General features: G+C 42.9%; 1 pseudogene; it reads right to left on the bottom strand.

Annotated features, from left to right (window-relative positions):
* Window positions 1-304: 304 nt before the first annotated feature.
* On the bottom strand, window positions 305-466 carry LOC128411665 (uncharacterized; annotated as a pseudogene).
* Window positions 467-8,272: the final 7,806 nt, after the last annotated feature.

Below are 8,272 nucleotides of genomic sequence, written 5' to 3'. Positions count from 1 at the left end.
GATCAGTATGCAATCATTTTGCAAGCACCAGGGAATTTGTTGATCAGAACAAAAGGTAACTGGAAGTTGTGCCATGGGAAATTTGTTTCTTAAGAAACTCATATTCATTAGTTCAGAAAAATTGCTTGTGCATTCACCCATCATTAATTCAGAAAGGTGCTGGAGTTATCTAGCTACTCCTGGGGCAAAGCAGTGTCATGTCTTCCTGTCTGCTACTGAGCCAAGTTCATAGGTCTTGTAGTTGTGTACAAAGCCCTAAATGACTTAGGCCCAGGATACAATAAGGACTGCCTTACCCTGTGTACCCCAATTCAACAATCAGGGGGGACACAATTAGTTGTTTCCTGTGGACTAGAACCACAACTCATGTCAACAAGAAGAATTGCTTAAGGGAAAAGTTTTCAATTAGCAATAATTGCACCTCAGATTAACCTCATTGGTTATGATACTGCCACTGTGCAAAGTATAAAATGGAACCCAACGCATGTTAACTGGTGGATCAGGAACCATTACTGCAGGGGTGGCTAACACCTATGTAAGATTGCCTCTCTTACTACTTTCAAATCCACCCCTCCTCAAAACACACCTTTCCTGAGAGGCCTTTGGTACAATCCCCACATTCCCATGTCCAACGGTAACTTGAGCCTATAACAAAACTACCATATAAGCCCAGTTAACTGAAACAATAAGCTATTGACTCTCTGTTTGCCTCTGTTTTCACTTTCTTCATTCGCAAGCTCCTCACATACAGTCGTACCTTGGTTTTCGAACAGCTTAGTTTTCGAACGTTTTGGCTCCCAAACTCTGCAAACCGAGAAGTGACTGTGAACTATTTTTGGAAGCCGAATGTCCGGCGGGGCTTCCATGGCTTCCGATTGGCTGCAGGAGCTTCCTGCAGTCAATCAGAAGCCACACATTGGTTTCTGAACGTTTTGGAAGTCGAACGGACTTCCAGAATGGATTCCGTTTGACTTCCAAGGTACGACTATACTCAGTAAAGCACAAACACCAAGCACACCAATAGGTCTATATAAAGAATACATTATGTTATGAGTCTGGTGGGGTCAGAGCTCAATGGACACAAAAGTCTGACCTGGTATAACAAGGGAGCCAACACACACAAGATATAATTCAGATTTTGCCACCGCTTTGAGCAGGGCTGTTGCAACCATAGCTCAGTTGGTGGAGCATGAGACTTTTAATCTCAGGGCTGTGGGTTCAAGCACCATGTTGGGTGAAAGATTCCTCATGCTCCCTTCCAATTCTATGAATCTATGATTCTGTGATTTACATCATAACTGATTTAAGTTGCCTTTATTTCACTGGGTCTATTCTAAACATAGCTATGCCTGCATCCAACACTTAATTTCTAGGGCGTGTGTGGGAAATCAGTGGCCCCTCTAGATGTTGCGAGGACTACAACTCCCTGCACCCCTCACCATTGGCCACACTTACTAAGGCTGGTGGGAATTGGAGTCCAAGTGTATGTGGAGAGCCACAGGTTCCCCACCCCTGTTCTGGAGACCTTGAGAAGAGGTTTGAAATAAGAAGTGTCCCCAAAGCAAAAAACCAAGCACAACCTGGCATGTCTCCCCAAAACAAGATTGCAACATGACAAGGTCAGAAATTTAACTGAAAAATGAACAGCTGGGGCATATGATATCTCCATGAATTTAATCCTGGTTTATCCCTTATAGAGATCAGACCAGTTCTGGCCCTAGGCAAGGACGTTGATTCCTGAAGATTGTCCTCTCTCTCTTTCAAGCAATTTCTCTGATTAAAATAATAACTTGGGAAGAATACAGTTTTGTCATATGGAGAATATGGACTGCTTGTGTAGCGATGTTGTGGCTGTGCTAAGTGAGGTAGAGTCGTGTGTGCTCAGATTCTAACGTGGAAGAAACGAGTGCAGTCAGACATGCTGTGGGTTTGCCCGTCTTCTTTTATAGAAAAAAAAGGAAGCTTTGGAACTCAGTTCTCTGTAGTAAAAGTTGCAGTGTGCACTGCTCAGTCACCTTCGCATGAAGATAAAACTGAAAATAGCTGTACTTGCTCAAAACCCCACAAAATCAATGACTTCTTGTTAAGATTGGACTCATTCCTTGCTTAAAGTAAAGTGCCACGCTGGAGGGAAGGATCTCCTGATACAAGTGGTGCCTCCAATCTTTAAACCCCGATTGATGTTGCCCCTCTTCTCCCTCCTGCTGCCTGTAGATAATCCAAGGGTGGTCATGACCTACATGCAGTAATCATTCTGCTAAATTCTTTGCTGTGCCCTCAGTTTAAGTTCAAATCCGTTCCTGATTACAAGACAGTTCTGAGAGTTACCAGGGGCTTACATTTAATCTTCAAGGAGCAGACATAGCTGAGAGATCCAAAAACCCTTCTGTTCACACTCTTCTACCTAGTTCGAACTAACTCAAAGCAGTCACATCCTAGTTTTAGTGCCTGCTGTTGATGTTCAATTTCATTGCACACACACAAGCCATTTCATCCACAAGCACAAGGATATCTGTTATTTATCACCAGTGTCAACTCCTGTTCAAACATGTTCCCGGCTTGGTTTATATAAAAATACATCAAAACAATGAAATTTACAGATGTCATAGTCAATTCATTTCTGTCTTGCATCTTTTTTAAAAATAAGATTTTATTAAGACTTTCATAATACATTACAATAAAAAACACCATACTAATCTAAACAAAAGTAAAAACAGAAAAACAAAGAAGTATACAAAGTCCTCTCTCACATGGACTGCATTTTCCACAAATACATCAGTGCTGAAGGGGGATCTCATTAAAAGAAAACCCAGTCTAAATTCAGTAGAACAATGCAAAAGAATTACTAGGACACACTTTATACAGGTCTGACCTTGTATCTGGTCTGGAAGCTGAAGCTGGTGCAGAATGCAGAGGCCAGACTGCTCAAGGGAGCAGATCTCTGGCAACTCTGCTGTTGAGACAGCTGCACAGGTTGCTGATTTGTCAGTGGGTCAGTTTCAAGGTTCTTGTTTTAATTTACAAAGCCCTAAACAATTTGGGTTCAAAAGTACCTCAAAGGCCACCTGATCCCTTTTGCTCCACCTCAGCCACTGATACCCTCAGACGGAGCACGACTGGTGGTGCCCATGGACCTCCACATATTGTTGTACTCCATCTCCCATCAGCCCCAGTCAACATGGCTAAGGGCCATGCCTGCTGGGAGTTGTAATAATAATAGTAACAGCAGCAGCAGCAGCAGCAACAACAACAACAGGGTGTTGAATGGTCTCTTTAAATTTGAAGGTTCATTATTGTTTCACAAGATGTGTATTTTTTTAAGGGCCAGAGCAAATAACGTGACCTAGTTTTACAGCTGTGAAACAGTATAGCAGGTGCTGCTAAGTTGTGTTAATTAAGCTGTGTCAGCAATTGGGTATAGTATATAAAGAGCAGCACCTAGCTCTCTCAGTCTCCTGGGGGATGGGTTAGTGGTTGGGTCATGCTTGTTGATATATTTAGTGTAAAAGGAGTTTTTGTTTTTATTATTAAAACCTAGCTAAAGTTATTTTGTGTTCCTTGTAATGTGTGGTCTCCCCAGCAAGCTCTCTGCAGCGCAACTAATGTGCAAATAGCCAACACAGGGTTGCCCTGGCCGCTCTGGGTGGCTCCCAACAGAATATTAAAAACACAATAAAGCATCAAGCATTTAGAAAATGTTGTAGTCCAGCAACAGCTAAATTGCAATAGAAGCTCCACTGTTAAAGAAGTATAGAATTGCACCCTGGATTGTTTTGAGCAGTCCATTCAGCATCTAGAATTGTGAATTTTATGAAATGTAGTAGAACTGTTTCAACTTTGTAGTGTTTCAATGATGTTGCTTTATCAATAATATTGTATTTCGCCACTCCCTGGGCTCTTTTGGGAGGAAGTTTCAATTGGAATAAAGATGGATGGATGGATTGCATAAGTAAATGGACTGTGGTCTTGCATTTGCAAAAGCTGGTAGCCTGAATAAGGTTTTGAACTGCAGGAAAATCGGAACATGCCTGACCACTGAAAATATGCTCGACCAGACATTCCCAGCCCATATCACAATACATGCTCCTGGAAAAAATGCAAGCAAGGAAACCTGACATCCAGATTAGGCGAGGAGTCCGTTTATCTCTTACCCTACTTGGCTTGCTCAAGCTCTGCCGTGTTGCGGAAACTTCTCTGCCAAAGGAGATCAAAAGGGTTTTGGCACCGAAAAACCATTCAAGGAAATAAGTGGCTCAACAAGTACATCATGAGTCATGTTGATTTATGTTCCGTGCGTGTTTGTTTTTGCAGGCTATTAAGCGAAGGAAAAATGATAACCAGCTACAGTACATTGATCACTGTATGGAACTGCACACAAAGGTAAGCACACGATTCTCAACACTATTTATCACCACTGCTGGAACGTTCACAAAATGTGAATTAAGTTCTCAAAAGGGAGGCCTCTCTTGTGTCATTGCGTGTTCCATTCTTTCTTTCTTTAAATGGGACAAGCCTTCAGATCCCTTAAAAGCCAAGGCTCTGCATAAATGAAACCACAGGGGTTGGCTGACATTGGTGAAATGAATCTGTCTGGCCACTCCTTCCAAGCCCATTTGTATTGTCACTCCAGTGCTATGGCAAGATTTCACTTACTGGCTAAGACCCCTTCTGTCATTAAGGCCACAAGTAAATGTTGCAGAGTGGAGTGATCCCTGTTCAGGATTTCACAACTCAATTCCATTCCCTCCTGCCTCACCCAGTTTTCCATCCTTGTCCCCATCAGTCTGTCAGAACTTCATGGCCAACGTTCAGTTTTCATTGGACCGATTACTGATCCAACTCAGAATATGGTAGACTCTTCTTCCTTGGAAGTTGTTAAACAGAGGTTGGATGGCCATCTGCCAGAGATTCATAGAATCACAGAATTGTAGAGTTGGAAGAGACCCTGGGGGTCATCTAGTCCAACTCTCTGCAATGCAGGAATCTCAGCTAAAGCATCTATGACAGATGACCATCCAACCTCTGCTTAAAAACCTCCAAGGAAGTCCACCACTTTCCACTGAAGTCTATTCCACTATCAGACACCTCTTACCATCAGAAAGTTCTTCCTGATGTTTAGTTTGAATCTCCTTTCTTGTAACTTGAAGCCATTGGTTCAGGTCCTAGCCTCCAAGAAGGGGAAAAACAAACAAACAAACAAAATTATTTAGCTGTGATTGCTGCATTGCAAGGAGTTGGACAAGGTTACCCTTGAGATCCATTACAAGCATACAATTCTATGATTCTATTATTCTGGGGCCCCCTTCTCCCTTAACTTTTTTCAACAACAACTTCCAAACCTGCTGATATCAGTTGCCCTCTTGCGCCACGGTGGCACAGTTTTGCGACAACACAATGTTGGCTTTTCAATGAGCCGTCATTCTTATTTGTTTGCACGCTGTCTGCACCATCAGAAGTGTTGTGCCACACTTTCCAGAGAACTTCCCCCTCACTTTCCTTATCGCAAAAGGTCCACTCTTCTGGGGCAAGCAGGTTTATTGCATCAACTATAACTGCACAACCTGAATTTGCCACCCGAAAATACTTAGTCTGAAAGTGCCCTCAAACTCACTAAAATTATTGTCCATTTATACTCACCCACTCACCTGCTTCCTTCATATAGAGGAATGGAAGCAAAATAATATATATTCTGACCAGTTTCCAAATGCTCAACATTTCCTATGCTACCCTTAGAGTTTTAGGATATCAGGTCAAAGTGGGTGGGTGCATTTTGGTGGTTGTTGTTTTGTTGTTAATTAAGAATTTCCTGCTCAACAGACCTGATTTGTACTATTTTTTATCAGAAGGGTGCACAGCGTTTAGAAGAATTCTGCTCTCTGAGTATTTCAGATATATCATGCCAAGCTACGGAAATTAAAATCCATTCCTCAGCAGTTCCGGTAACTGTTTATAAATAAAACTAAAAGAAATTTCATGGTAATTTATATAAGTTAATTAAATAGGCATGCTTATTTATTGTACTTTCAATTCCTTTAAGGGTTTTTTTTAAAAGGTGCTTATCGAGAAAACAGAGGCAGAAAACCTGCAAAACTACTGAATAGGAACTGATTGAAATGCTAACATCCAAAGTCATAGAAGCTTTGCTACTTATATATTTATTTGTATTTTCAACATTTATATCCCATATCATCAACATAGATTTATATTCCTAGGGCAGTTAATAAAGTAGCACAGCTATGGGGAACCTTTGCCCCTCAGATGCTGCTGAACTACAGCTCCCATCAGCCAGCATGGGCAATGGCCAGGGATGGGGAGAACTGTAGTTCAGCCATATCTGGAATACCAAAGGTTCCCCAAAGCAGGACTATGTTATGGACTACAATTCCCATCATCCCTGACCTTTAGATCAACTGGCTGGGGCTGATTGAAGTTGTAGTCCACAACATCTGGAGGGCACCCATTGGCAACCCTTGCTTTAGAGAAAAGAGAAAGTGGGTGGGGTTCAATGTCATGTTACGCAGGTTTTTGCAAGCATTTCAGGGAAAGATCATATGTGTCATTGCAAGGAGGACTCTCCTTCCTTGGAGGTTTTTAAGCAGAGGTTGGATGGCCATCTGTCATGGCTGACCTAGCTGAGATTCCTGCATTGCAGGGAGTTGGGCTAGACCACCCTCAGGTTCTCTTCCAACTCTACGATTCTATTATTATATTTTTCTATGTTTATATTGCTTTTTAGGGACACAGGTGGTGCTGTGGGTTAAACCACAGAGCCTAGGGCTTGCCGATCAGAAGGTTGGCCGTTCGAATCCCCACGACAGGGTGAGCTTCTGTTGCTCGGTCCCAGCTCCTGCCAACCTAGCAGTTCGAAAGCACGTCAGAGTGCAAGTAGATAAATAGGTACCGCTCCAGCAGGAAGGTAAACAGTGTTTCCGTGCACTGCTCTGGTTTGCCAGAAGCAGCTTAGTCATGCTGGCCACATGACCCAGAAGCTGTACGCCAGCTCCCTTGGCCAATAAAGCGAGATGAGCGCCGCAACCCCAGAGTCGGCCACGACTGGACCTAATGGTCAGGGGTCCCTTTTCCTTTACCTATATTGCTTTTTAATGAACAGTCTGCAAGTGATTTACACTATACATAATGCAGCCAGACATATCAAAACACTGAACAAAATCAATACAGTAAAACATGTCTGAAGGACGCCAAGACCACATCCAAAGCATATAAAGTGGTATCCCGGAATGGTTCGAAAACCAAAGTGCGGCTTCCGATTGGCTGCAGGAGCTTCCTGCACTCAAGCGGAAGCCACATTGGACGTCCGGCTTCCAAAAAACATTCACAAACTGGAGAACTCACTTCTGAATTTGCGATGTTCAGGAGCCGATATGTTCGACAACAAAGGCATTCAACAACCAAGGTACCACTGTATTGAATTCCACATTACACCACTTTACCAGTCATGGTGTCCTCCAAAGCATTCTGGCTTATCAATCTATCCCTCTTCCCAGGGAACTCTGGGAAGTTGTAGCTCTGTGAGGGGAACAGAGGTCTGCTAACAATTCCCAGAATTCTCTGGGGGAAACCTTGATGGTTAAAGCAGTATAATTACGCTTTTGATGTATGGGGTGGATTGCAGCCTGTGAAGCCTGGATTCTGAAACAAAAGCCTGAGCTAGCGGATTTCTTGAATAGCTCGATATTTAATGTGGTCTGGTGTGATGAGGAGCGCAGGCAGACCAAGCAAGGAGAGCTGCCAGATACTGAAGGCTACCATAAAACCAAGGCAGATTATTATGCAGAGTTGTGAATACAAACAGCTGCTCATGAAGCAGCAGCAAATTACATTAGACGGTTATGGTCCAATTTAAAAATTGCAGCAGCTGAGAGCATTAAGTGGTGAGCCGTGTCTTTGCCCCCATCCAGCTAACTCTCTTTTCAAACTTATTTTGTTAGGAAGGAGGAAAGGTTAGGAACTACCAACAAAAGGCTGGCAGCGGCAGAAACGTCACCCACAATTTTCCTTGCTCCCCAGTAGCTATGGAAGCCTCTGTGCAAACGTAGGCCGTATTCACACCACATGTTCAAAGCACTAGGATACTACTTTTAACAGTCATGGCTTCCCCTAAAGAATCATGAGAGCTTTAGTTTGTTCAGGGTGCTGAAAGTTGTTACAAGGCCCCGTCACAGATCTACAGTCCTCAGAGTGGCTTAACAATCAATCCCTCTTCATAAGGAACTCTGGGAATCGTATTTCTGTGAGAGGAAAAGAGATCTGC

Source organism: Podarcis raffonei, chromosome 3 (assembly GCF_027172205.1).
Source record: "Podarcis raffonei isolate rPodRaf1 chromosome 3, rPodRaf1.pri, whole genome shotgun sequence".
Taxonomy (NCBI): domain Eukaryota; kingdom Metazoa; phylum Chordata; class Lepidosauria; order Squamata; family Lacertidae; genus Podarcis; species Podarcis raffonei.
The sequence above is the reverse complement of the archived record's forward strand: the minus strand, read 5'-3'. Positions and strand labels throughout refer to the sequence as shown.